The following is a 13,750-nucleotide window of genomic DNA, read 5'->3' on the forward strand; positions in this document are numbered from 1 at the left end:
GAGCATAGCTGTTAGTGTAGAAGCCAACCTGATCTCTAAAAGAGCCCGAGCTAGAGCTGAAAGAAGGACTACCTTCAAAGAAAAGCCTTCTGCATTTGAGCAAAAACTTGATGCAATCATCAAGGGAATGGATAGATTGGGTGACAGAGTGGAAACCATTGAAAGAAAATCCTCTTGGGAAGGTCAACCAAGCAACACCACTAGAAATCCAAACTTTAGAAAAAATCAAAATCCTAACACCGGGAAGGCTGGCCCTGACTAGAATATCAGGCCTCCATTTCAAGAGAACTATGCCGAAGCCTCAACCTCTAGTGAGCCAACAGAGGATACCCAAATCAACCTAATGGGTTTAAACAGTGAACAACAAATCTTTCTAACACAAGATGACCAAGAGGCTCATACTTTCAACCAATTTCAAACCAAGTTCGGAGAATCATTTGATTTCAGAGAAGGATATGATGCAGCGGTCTATGAGGTCCATAAACAATACAAACTAAGAAGCAGAACGGTAGATGTGCCTGAACCTAGCAAGCTGAAAGACACCAAGCAACCTAAAAAAGCAAAGGATAAAACTGCCTTGACAGAATTCCCTACTAAAACAGACCTCAACCCAAAAGAACCCACGATAGAGGACATAACAGATTGGCAGCCCTCAAAAAATCAGCCATCCACCTCCTCTCCTCCAAAAATAAAATATAAACAGCTCTTCTGAAAATAATTTCAAAGAAAATTTAGGTCATAACAACACTCATGATGAAGAAAAAACCACTCAAAACACAGCAGAAAAGGAAAACCTTGCTTCCCGGAATACAAAGATTCAAGTGGAAAAACCTTTCAACCTAGAAACAGAAATTAGCAAGTTAAAAATAGCCATTCTACTATCCGAATTGGCTAAACATGAGGTTTTTAGAGGACAAATCAGCAGGTCACTTCAAATATTAGAGAATAGAGATGCAGTCAATGTTTTAGATGACCAACCATAACTGATCTTTGGTCCTGAGGCAAATGGTAAAACAGTAGATGGAGGAGTTCCTCCATTCTATGTAAGCTTAAACATTCATGATAAAGTGCTACATAATGCAATGTTTGATTCGGGAGCTTCCCATAATCTAATGCTTAAGTCCGTGATGGAAAGATTGGACCTAGATATCACAAGGCCATACAAAGACTTGTTCTCATTTGATTCCAGCCAGGTCAGGTGTCTAGGCCTAATCAAAGATTTGTGTGTATCTCTAGTACAATACCCTGCCAAAACTATTTTGATGGATGTAGTGGTAGCTGATATACCACCAAAGTATGGAATGCTTTTGTCCAGATCTTGGGGTGCAAAACTCCAAGGATCTTTGCAGCTAGACATGTCTTATGCCACCATTTCAGTCTTTGGCTAGCCAAAGAGATTGTACCGGGAAACATTGATGAAATATGTGGTCAGCAGTCAAGAGAAACCCCAAAACTTCCCCATTTATTCCATGCATTCCGATATGGATTCATTCATCTTATACAATGCTGAAAGGTGTCCCAAAGTTGATGTCAAACTCCTAGAATCAGCACAAGCAAAAAACATAAATGAACAGTCTAGTGCTCAAGATCAAAAAATTATTGAAGTAATTGATGCAAAAAACAAACAAGACATACCATATTAGTTACAAAATCCAAATCTGCCCATTAAGACAGTTTCCAAAACTCCTCATCCTAGTGGTAATCAAGAAATCTTATGGTACTTAGAGTTTGATGGGTCAGTGAATAAATTAGGAGCAGGGGCAGGGATTTGGATACACAACATGCAAAATGATCATGCTGAAGGTCATGCATATAGGATAAATTTTAGATGTACAAACAATATGGCCGAGTATGAGGCCCTTTTGCGAGGACTTAAACTCATTAAAGGTCTAGGGGCAGCTAGGATTTCCATTCTAGGAGACTCAGATTTGATTATTCAACAGATAAAGGGAAACTTTGTTACAAATGATCTTAGGTTGAGAGCTTATAGAGGGGCAGCAAATGAAATACTTAACACCTTCTTAGAATCACAACTCACTAAAATTCCAAGAAACCACAATTTACATGCTCATAGTTTGGCGACTTTTGCCAAAACCTGCAGCGGCCATTCGAGCCTAATCACCATTTCATTGCTGAAATTAAGCACAGACCTGCTGTTCCAGATAATGTCAAAAATTGGCAAGTGTTTGAAAATGACACACAAATCAATAATTTCTTGACTTTGAAAGAGGAATTCTCAAGCACAAACATAGACACAAGCACCATTTGTGATCAACAGCAAATAGACAAAATTGAGAAAAATATATCAGCTGAAACAACAAATCAGATTTTGCATCCAACAATTTTTTTCAACAAAAATTTACAAGAGCTGAAGCAAATGGACCCTGATGAAATTGCTGAGGGAGAAACTGAAGTAATTGAGTTGAAGGATAATTTCTTGCCCACAGGCTTGACTCCTTTGGAGGATATATTTGATTCAAATGATATTCCAAGAAAGCCAAAAATGCAACCTCTAAATGCAGAAATTGAGCACTGTAATATAGGAACTGCTGAAGATCCTAAAATGATAAAATTATTCAAAGCCTTGCCTCTCGATAAAAAACTGAAATATATTGAGCTATTTAAAGAGTTTCAAGATGTCTTTGCATGGAGCTATGAGGACCTCAAGTCCTATGATACTTCGGTCATCCAACACACAATACCTTTAAAAGAGAATCAAAAACCTTTTAAACAAAAACTTAGAAGGGTTAATCCAGTCCTCCTTCCTCTCATTGAGAAAGAGGTCAAAAGAATGTATCAAGCTGGAATAATTGCTCCTATTAGATTTTCAGAATGGATTTCAAATATAGTACCCACTAGAAAGAAGACCGAAGAGATAAGACTGTGTGTTGACTTAAGAAATCTGAATAAAGTCTCTCTTAAAGACCACTACCCCTTACCAAAAATGGATCACATCTTACAAAGGGTAGTGGGAGCTTCTAGGATTTCACTGTTAGATGGATTCTCAGGATTTAATCAGATCTTAGTGCACCCGGATGATCAAGATAAAACTGCCTTTACAACACCATGGGGGACCTTCAAATATGTAAAAATGCCTTTCGGACTTAAAAACGCAGGGGCCACATTTCAGCGAGCAATGGACATAGCCTTTGCAAAGGAGATCCATGATTTTTTAGTCATATATCTTGATGATCTCACTGCTTTTTCCAAATCAGATCAAGAACATTTAGAACATCTCAGGCAAGTGTTCTTAATTTGCAGAAAATATGGCATATAATTGAACCCAAAGAAATCATTGTTTGGCCTAGAAGAAGGCAAGCTCCTAGGTCACATAATTTCAAAAGATGGCATCAGAATTGACCCGGACAGAATACAAGCTATCCTCCAAGTCTCTCATCCAAGAAACATCAAAGAATTGCAAGCTTTTCTAGGAAAGATCAATTTCCTAAGAAGATTCATACCCAACTTGGCCGAACTAATATGATTATTGAATAATATGCTGAAGAAAGACTCCAAAGTCAAATGGACAATAGAAGCTAAACAAGCCTTTGAGGATATCAAAATAGCTTTAACTAAAACACCGGTCCTCACAAGCCCAAAGTTTGATAGAGACTTCATAATATTTTCCTTTGCATCTGAGCATACTATTGCTGTTGTCTTACTACAAAAAGATGACCAAGGATGTGAGAAGCCAATAGCTTTCTTCAGCAAAGCACTTAGAGATGCTCCTTTAAAACATCAAATCATGGAAAAACAAGCTTATGCCCTTGTAAAAGCCATCAAGGATTTTAGAGTTTATATCTTCTACTCTCATGTGATAGCTTATGTCCCAAATGCTGTGGTCAAAGACCTTCTGACTCAAGAAGGAATTGAAGGAAAAAGAGGCAAATGGATAGCTAACATTCTGGAATATGACCTTGAAATTAAGCCAACAAAACTGATAAAAGGACAAGGATTAGCCAGATTAATGACTGAAACCAATTGTCAAGCCCTTGACATCAATGAACTGGATAACGAGCAGGAGATGGCGACTCCACAGATCAATCAAGCCTTCTTACAATCACATTGGTATGCTGATATAATTTATGTATTGTTAAACCTGCAAGCTCCTCCAGGGTTATCCAGAACTAAAAGAGATTCTTGAAAATGAAAGCTTTAAAGTTTTGTATTCTAGACAATCTTTTATTTTGGAAAAATCATGAAGGTATTCTGCTAAATTGCCTAACATAGGATGCAATTGATAAAGTACTCAAGGAATTTCATGCAGGGGACTGTGGTGGACATTTATATTGGAAGTCAACAGCTGATAAAATTCTAAGAGATGGTTTTTATTGGCCCTCCCTGTTTGCTGATGTAAAGAAATTTGTAATTTCTTGCCATAAATGCCAAATCTTTGAAGGCAAGAGAAAGCTTTTACCTTTACCCCTAAAACCCATTTTCACTGAGAGACCTTTTCAACAATGGGGTTTAGATTTCATTGGATAAATTCACCCTTCTTCCTCTGGCCAACATAAGTGGATTCTAACTGCCACAGATTACTTCACCAAATGGATAGAGGCCATTCCGTGCAGGCAAGCCAATGACTCAATCATCATGCAATTCCTTGAAACCAATATCCTTTCTAGATTTGGCTGTCCGGAGAAGATTATAACAGATAATGCTGTTGCCTTTAAATCCAAAATAATGATCAATTTTTGCCACAAGTACCACATTACTTTGGGCCACTCCACAGCTTATTACCCTCAAGGTAATGGTCTAGCTGAATCATCCAATAAGAGCCTGATAAACATCATAAAGAAATTATTGGAGGAAAACAAAAAGAATTGGCACAAAAACTTGTTAATGCACTGTGGGCAGACAGGTTAACTACAAAAAGATCTATTGGAACAAGCCCATATGAGTTTGTTTATGGCATGGAGGCTGTATTCCCTTCATCCTTGGGAATCCTTGTGATAAAATTGCTGCAGGAAATACAAGCAGAACCCAATGATATTCAAAGAAGAATCAATCAAACTATTCACTTACAACAGACTAGAGAAGAAGTGTATCAGAGAACTCAGATTCTACAAGAGAAACTTAAGAATATTTTTGATAAAAATACAAAGGCAGAAGACTTCTTCATAGGAGACAAAGTGTTGAAATGGGATTCAAGAAGAGAAGACAAAGGAAAACATGGCAAATTTGATTTCCTATGGAAAGGACCTTTTGCTATTCAGGCTGTACAAGGAAATAACACTTACATTTTGAGAAGTTTGGATGGTACAGAAGCAGAGGATGGGCCAGTCAATGGGCGAATGCTCAAGCATTATTTTGATCCTCTTTGTTAACATGATTAGGACTGTATTTTGTACATAATAGTGTCTATTTTCAGCAGTTTATTACAGCAATAAGATAAGATACAACAAGTTTTGAGGAAAGAGGAAGGAATTGTGCCTCCTTTTTGTGTTATATTTTGAGTTTATCAGAAGAAATCAAGAAGAAGATTTGGGAGCTATAAAAATCATGACAAATACTCAGACAAACTAGAAAAGATAGAGCTATAATTCTGTTCAGATCAGCTCATGAGAAGTGTATACATGCCACAAAGATTCAGTTTGTTTGTCTACAGCAGAAGAAAGTTTCAGATTACAGCAAGAGTTGAAAATAAGGCCATCTGACCTGCTGTTCTTGGCTTTTCACCTGGAAAAGCCATCCCCAAGTGGAGCCACTGTTAGGTTCCTATACCAATAGGTGTCATATTTCATGATTGACTGTGGAAATGCCAAATATGATCATCCTTTCCATGCTGCAAAGGTTCCATATTTTCAAAAAATCAAAAATTAAAAAAAAAAATGTAAAGAGGGTATGCCCTAAAAGAAAAATCAAAGGGCAAGAAGAATGAATTGGTCAAGAAAGAAAGAAAATGAACCCCAAAGAAAAGACCAGGAAAGTGTGCTAGTCAAAATGCCACTACTATCCCATTTTTGCAAACAAGTTCAAATCATGCAATCAACGACTTCTGTCACACTTGATGGATGGCCCAACAACTCAATCTTGGCCAGCCCATGTTTAAATTTCTTGTTGTAGAAATAGAGAATAATATTTGTTCAAACAGTTTAAGCTTGGCAGATCACTAGTTAGGTAGAGAAGCAAAGGGAGCTCAACAACTGAATCTGAGCCCCTGAAAGAGATAAGGGAAGACTTAGATAGGAGGGCAGTCAAAAGAAAAAGAAAGGAGGAATGGTTTGCTAGTTCAAATGTACCCAATCAAAAGGAAGAAAAAATGTTAGGTATGTTAGGCTGGGTAGGCAGTTGGATGTTGTAGAAGCAAGTTTGAGATCAGTTTTGTCTTTTTGAGTATGATTTATCTCATGGATATCACAACTACCATGGAAAAGTGGTTGCTAAACAGTTGGAGCATGACTAATTTCCCCTCCCATTTCCCCAAGAACCCTTACTAACATCCCTTCAAGGACATTGAGATCTGCCCAGTGGTCCTAGCTCATTTCATTTTATGAGAAATACTAAGTGGAACTCTGGGTTCAATTAATCAAAACAAGCCACATTTCTTGTTTAAAAAGATCCTTCCTTTTCCCTTTCATTTTCCTAAAAAACCTAAGTTTTACTTTACAAACTTAGCGTCCTACATTCATAAAATCATATTAACATTAACTTTATTGTATAGCTCCTTTATGATTTTTCCCCTCCCCTATTTTATAAAAACTATATAAAAAACCCAAAATACTTAAATATCCCCGCCCCGACAATTATAGCTAGAACCATGATATTTCGGGAATTATTGGTTCAACTGGAACCATATAATAACCCCTCCGCACACATGAAAAAGGGATTTATTTAACACCTGGTTAAATAAATAGCCGCGCCCACACAATCTAATAACCCAAGGTTATAACCCATAAACCTTACAAATCAATGAAATGATACGGCGGGTCCCCGCGCCGTACCTCCCTGCCAACTTCTTGTCCAGTCAACCGTCGGATCTGATCCCCCGGATCGGACGGTTTGCATCCATATCGGAACCCCTCCGATGTCCGACAAATAGCGCATGATAAAAAGCGGTTTTCTCGCCGTACTATGGGACGCGTGTCGCTCCCATAGTTTATCGGGTCTGTTTGGTCAAAAACCGCCGCCGTACATAAAGTGGTGCGATAAAACCATAAATCACCTCTCGTTACCCGTTGCTGACATTGTCACCCACATTAGCGCTTGCATCATCACCCACGTTAGCACCCACGTCAACTGCCACCTAATCACTGTTCCGTCCGCCGTGTCCGCCACGTTAGCGCCAAGTCACCTTCCGTACCCCCCGCTATCCGACAAAGATGATGTCATGCTGATGTCACCCGACCAAAGCGCGCCAAAAACCCACCAAAATCAAAATTTTGTTAAAAAGTCATTTTAACGTTGTTTTTGTCCATTTCTCTTTGTTGGTTTTGCGCGAGATTTGCATGGTCATTTACGTTCAAAACACTATTTTTGCTGCACAGTCCACCACCCAGGGGAATTCACTCCTCAGCTCGGCCCCTCAGCTCAGTCTTCTACCTGCATTTCGCACCAGGTGCCCATAGAACAGGTATTTACCCATAATTCGCTCATAAACCCTGTTTTTTCTGAGTTTTCTGTAAAAAGCACCCGATGAACTAAAATTCTAGTTAAATTGCGCTGCTGCCTCTACACCTCTGCATTATAAATCACTATTTTTCCCATTTTCCCAAAGAAATCTTGTGAATTCCGTTCTCCTCTGTGAAATTGTCCATTAAACTAAAATTCAAGCCTTTTCCGCCTGCAAAATCACCAAAAACGCCCAAATATTGAGTTAAATTCGTCAAAACACCTGCAAAAGGAGCACCATTACCACTGTTTTAATCCAGCTTTCCGACCAAACTCTGCAAAATCGATTTTTCACCATGAATGTTACCCAATGAGGCGTTTTCTAATTAAAACTCAGTCTAAAATTCCCTGAGAAAACCCTCAGAACCAGTATCTTGTTTTCTATTGCTACACAGACCCATATTCCAATTAAAACACAAACAATTGAAGCATGGAGGCTCCAGTGGCCTTCAATGTTGCCCCCTTGAATGCACCACATAAGGAATTGTAATGGATACCCCTTGCTGACAGGGATTTCCAAATTAAGGATATGATGGGTTACAAGCCTCACCTTCAAGCCTTTTGTGAAATTAGAAATAGCTACAGAAGCAACACTGATGTCTTGGGAATTTGGGAGTCCAACATGCCTATCTATTACCTCCCTTCAGTGAATGTGCTCCCTGATTTCATCCATTTATGCTGTGCAAATTATGAACCCACACAAAGAGCAGTTATGGATCCATCTGGGACTGTACTCTTCTATATTACTCCTCAATCCATAAATGAGATGCTGAACTTTAAGCCAACTCAGCCTCTGGCTCCTCTCACCATGAAATTCTTGCTTGACCAAGGGGCCAAACTGCCCAGTTCAGAGATAACCAGAATTGCTCAGTTATTCATGAAATCAAATTGCCAGCCCGAGCAGCCTCCTCCTTATCTCCAGTGTTGGTTCAATGAGGCAGGGAGACTCATTGTAGACATGATATCCTACATTTTAGGATTCAAAACCAGTGAGTTTGTTGATGAAACTGTTTTAGTATTGATGTCCATATTCACTCCAGGACAACCCCCTGCTGTCAAGTATGATTATGCCACCTTCATAGCAAATAAAATGCATGAGAAATTCATGAACTTGGACAGAGAAAGAGTGTTCAAATACACATCCTACATATATCATTTGTTGCTGTACTATCAACCTGATAGTTTCCAAATTCCTCTTAGAAGATTGGACCTCAAAGGAGAAAGGAGGTCTGTAATTTTCTGGACCTCAGTATTCCATGAAGTCCACAACTCCCCTTATACATATTGTGAGTTCATTGACCTATTCATATATCCAGCCACTTCTTGGTTGATGACAACTCCTCCTGCCAGGCTCTATGCTGAAATGCAGAAAATTCTACATCTCTCCAAGGAATACAGTATAGGTGACTGGTATTTTTACCAAAACCACATAGTGATCAGGATTTATGGCTGTGAATTAACTCCCTACAAGCTGCCAAAGTATGTCCCTATGAGACTTTTTGCCCTGGAATACTTCCGGCAATTTAGTAGTTCAGATTTGACTCATTTCTATGGTGCTAGGAAAAAGGCACAACTCAAGATAAGAAATCAATTGGGCCCTTTTATCTTCAATAAAAGGGAAGAAGCTCGGGAAGAAGCAGATAAGATTTTGAGGGATCAACTTATGCTGAAAGAAAGTTTTCATTGGTCACCATATGACCCTGAACATTTCATAAGTTTTAGAAGAATCAAAAACAAGCTTACAGGATATGTTCACCAAAAAATCCTTGAAATTCAACAATATGCTAATCAACAAGAATGGGTAGAAGGCACATTAGTTGAAGAGATTACTGAAGAGGAGAAATTAGAAAAAGAAATGAAAGGGCTTGAAAAAGCACTTGACCTGGACTCTTTTGGACAAGTCCCTTTCATATTGCCTCAACACATTGGAGTGGGCACATCATCTGCCATAACTTCACAACAACCAGCCCAAGAGAGTGCTCCACCTATAGGGACATCCAAAGGCAAAGAAGTACAACATTCAGAACAACAAGATATAATGGCAGACCAGCTAGATACAACAAAGGAGCAAAGCCAAGGGTAAGGTCCTTCAACACAAACAAAGGTACCTGAAATCCCTGTGCTATAAACTCCTCTCAATGAGGAAAGAGCCAAGAAAAGAGACAGACAAGAAGAAACACCTTTAGGTGGATCAACAGAACAGCAAGGGGAAAAGAGGCATAGGTTAAACCCTTACTCTGAAGAGGAACTGGCGGAAGAGACATCATGCAACCTAAGGGGTGAGAGAACAACTGAACAACAGTTTCCTCCAATTTTGGAAATATCAACTAGCTCATATTAGCAAGAGCAAGAGAAGCAGCATGGTGTGGAGGTTACATCCACCAGGCCACAGAGCAAGCAAGGCTTGGATATCAAGAAAGCATTTACTGAAATAAAGGCTAGAAATGAACCAATAAGGATCCAACTTTATAATCAGTTGCTGAGAACAGCCCCCACAAATCAACAAAGGCTAATGGCAACCTATGATATTCAAGAAGGGAAAGTGACTCTTAGTCACTTTAGGCCCACAATGCAGCAGCCACAGTCAGCTGCTGATTATATTAGGACAAATCTGGAAGTTCTCTCTAAAGAAATCCACCCAATGGACCAGATTGAATTACATAAACAAATCGGAGAAATGGTGTACTCCACCTTGGTAGATAAGGCATTATTAGCTCACAAATTGCAGAATTTAATGCACAATACCTTTGCCCAATTAGAATTGGAAAAGGCCTCCTCATTAGCCAAGGATAACAGGAGCAAATCCTTAGAGGAAATTATTATTGAACTAGGACATGATCCCAAGGATCCCAAGGGCATACAGGCCTTAATAAAAAAGAGAGAAGAAGATATTGTAGCCCTCAGGAAGCAGCTCAAGCTACCCATCACAATGCACCCTCCAACCAGAGAAGTTTCATAGCAGAAAGAAGAGGAGGACGTGGTGAGTTTGCTGATGAGGATGAATGAGAGACTGGTAGAAACAGAGAAGGCATTGGAGGAAGCACTACAAGGGAAACATGGAGAGTTGGCCTCTCAGCCATCTCAAACGGCTCCAATTGTCACAATAGCTCCTCCAACAACTACAACAATAGTCCCTCCCATTGTCCTAGAATCAACATCAGGTACCTCAGCTTCAACAACAACTACAACAACAACAAAACCAGTACCAGATACCAGCCTGAGCATGGAAGAAATGATGAAGGAAATAAAGGCTTTAGAACTCCAAATGGCAGAGCTAAAGGAATCCAAAGAAAAACTGGCCAAGCTGGAGGTGAGCTATGATAAATAAAAAATAACCGTGGCTGAGAAAACAAGAGAAGTAAAGGCCTTGGAAAATAAGGTAAAATCCTTGGAGAAAGACCTTACTCTTCACAAAACTCTGGCAGAAATCAAAACAATTTTGTGGACTAAAATTGGCCAGTCCATCACTGATCAATGGACATCAATACAGACTATTCATGACCAAATTGAATTAATAGAAATAGCTCAAGTTGAGATTCAAAAGGCCAGAGCATTATTAGCAAACAAGCCCGAACAGGCCATTAGACTAATTCAATTTTTGAATACTCACGTCAGAGAACAACTAGCAGCTCTGGATATTAAGGACAAAATAGGCACCATTTTGACAGTGAAAAAGGTGCTGACCATGAGGAATTTTGTACAAAATCTGGAAAGAAAGTGTCAAGAAATGCAGACAGAAATAAATGCCTTTACAGAAAAGTTTGCAGTCTTGCAGAGCAAAGGGTTACCCAGCTTATTGACCAGAAATTGGAGACAATTGACACATGAACAATATGCTCACAGGGTAAATACCTATGTTACCAATCAAATTACAACATCATCAAGCATTTCAGAAGACACAGTAGCTCCCTCTGGACAGAGCTTATATGACAAATTAGAAAATTTGTTCTACATTGAACATGAGATGACACATCTTTTTGAAGTCCAACCCAATTACTATAGGTATACTGAAGTTGATGAAACATTAATAAAATTACAAAGGCACCAGCTGCCAACAGACCAATGGTGACAGGGCATGTTGGAGATTTTACCACCAAGGTAGTGTTAGTGCTTTTTCTTTTTGATCATCTGCATTAAAATAAAATTCAATACACATGCCACCTATCAGAAAAATGAAAATAACAGAGAAAGGAATTCACGCTAAAAAGCGTTAAGGCAAAATCAGGCACAAATGACAGGGCAGTGACAGCAACACAGGGACACAAATTAAAGAGACAACTACCTGCCGACTGGCTGAGTCAAGAAGTCAAACATATTAGACCACCTAAGGCAGCCAGCACAACGCAAGTTACTCCTGCATTCATTGCGCTTTGTTTTCAATGTCATTTATTGCCTTTGAAGAAGTAGATGGATAAATTTATTACTTGATATTTTCCCTATGAGATATTTTGTGACTCTTTTTGTATAAATACCTCCCTTAGAGATGTATTGAGGGTTGGTTGGTGAATATCATTTTGGACCTGCGCTGTAATTTTGAGAACCCTTCTGAATAAAGATTGCTGGAATGTTTTGCTGATGAACTTGCTGGTTGTGGGATTAATGGCAAAGGAATATGTTGCAGAATTCTCGTGTTACCTCATGGATCAATAAGTCTTTTTAACTCTTGTTTTACTGTTCCTATGTTTTATATATAATCTATATATCATGTTCTGAATTGCAGGAAAAAAGAATAGCCCAGAATTTGCTTCCCTGTACTCTGTGTTGAATTCCTGTCAAATTTTATGTTTTCTTCAGGATTAGCATAGGCAGGAATTCTTGACTGCTCCTGTCTCCCTGGTTCTCACACTTTAAATATAATTAAGGAATTCTTAACTGCTCCTTGGTAATATTTATTCATTTTCCCTCTGTTAGCATAATGAAATATTCTTAGTTGCCTTTCATTTCCCTGACTTCATTTCATCTTATTCCAGCTTGAAAATTGTTCTATGTTAAACTATCTTGCTCTGTAGTTTCTCCTTTTGCCTAAGAAACCATACCCAAAAATTCATTTTCACTGACTCCATTAACCCAATGGTATGAACTTCCCTTATTTTGTAGCCTTGTTCTATTGAATGTCACCTCCCAAACACCAAACAAATACTTGTGCTTCATAACTACCCTAACATATGGCAAAACAAATCTAAATCATAAAGAGAGAGCCCTCTCTGGTTGCAGATTGGCTAGAATCTGCAGCTAAAAGACTGGTTAGTGGTTACCTCGGCCGTATTCCCTCCTTAGAAATTTTTTGGGGAACAACCTGAGTGATAACAGAATGCATTTCTTGAGTTATGAAAAATGTCTTCCAGATACACCATAAAAAAAGCACGGGATATCATCCACGAGAAAACGACATTGTTGAGGCCTTCAACAAAATTTTAGAAACTGCACTAACAAAGGTTTGTAATGTGAATAGAGATGATTGGGACTTAATGATTCCCATTTTTTATGGGCTTACCAAACCATGTCGAAAAAGATAACAGGTCAAACACCATTCAAGTTAGTTTATGGACATGAAGCAATAATGCCAATGGATTTCAAAGTGCCTAATCTTTGATTTTCTATAGCAACAATATTGGTAGATTCCAACATAGTCAATAAAAGACTAGAAAAACTATTGCAGCTGGAAGATGATCGATTTATGGTAGGATTCCAACAAAATGTGAAAAAATATGGGGAAAATGCATGGCATGATCATCATATCAAGCAAAAATAGTTCCAGATCAAGGATCTTGTATTGATGTATGATAATAAATTTTTGAAGCACCTTGGGAAGCTTCAAATTCACTGGTTAGGTCCCTATGTCATTCGCTATGTCAAATATGTAGACGCAGTTCAGTTAGAAAATTTAAAGGGAGAGCCCCTCAACGAACTTGTTAATGGGATCCAGATGAAACTGCAACAGAAATGACACCCCCCAACACAAGGGTAATTTGTAGATTAAAAAAAAACTATATTTTGTAACATTATTTGTGTTTGCAGGTAGGATTCATGTAACAGAGACCACATGAAACAATGTGACGGACCTAGAATAGTAAATATTTCTTGTCACTATAAAAGGTTGGCACACCGCATACTGGAACACCATGGAGCTAAGAGGACT

Source organism: Pinus tabuliformis, chromosome 2_1, assembly GCF_031772625.1.
Source record: "Pinus tabuliformis cultivar Carrire ecotype Pingquan chromosome 2_1, CPIR1, whole genome shotgun sequence".
NCBI lineage: Eukaryota > Viridiplantae > Streptophyta > Pinopsida > Pinales > Pinaceae > Pinus > Pinus tabuliformis.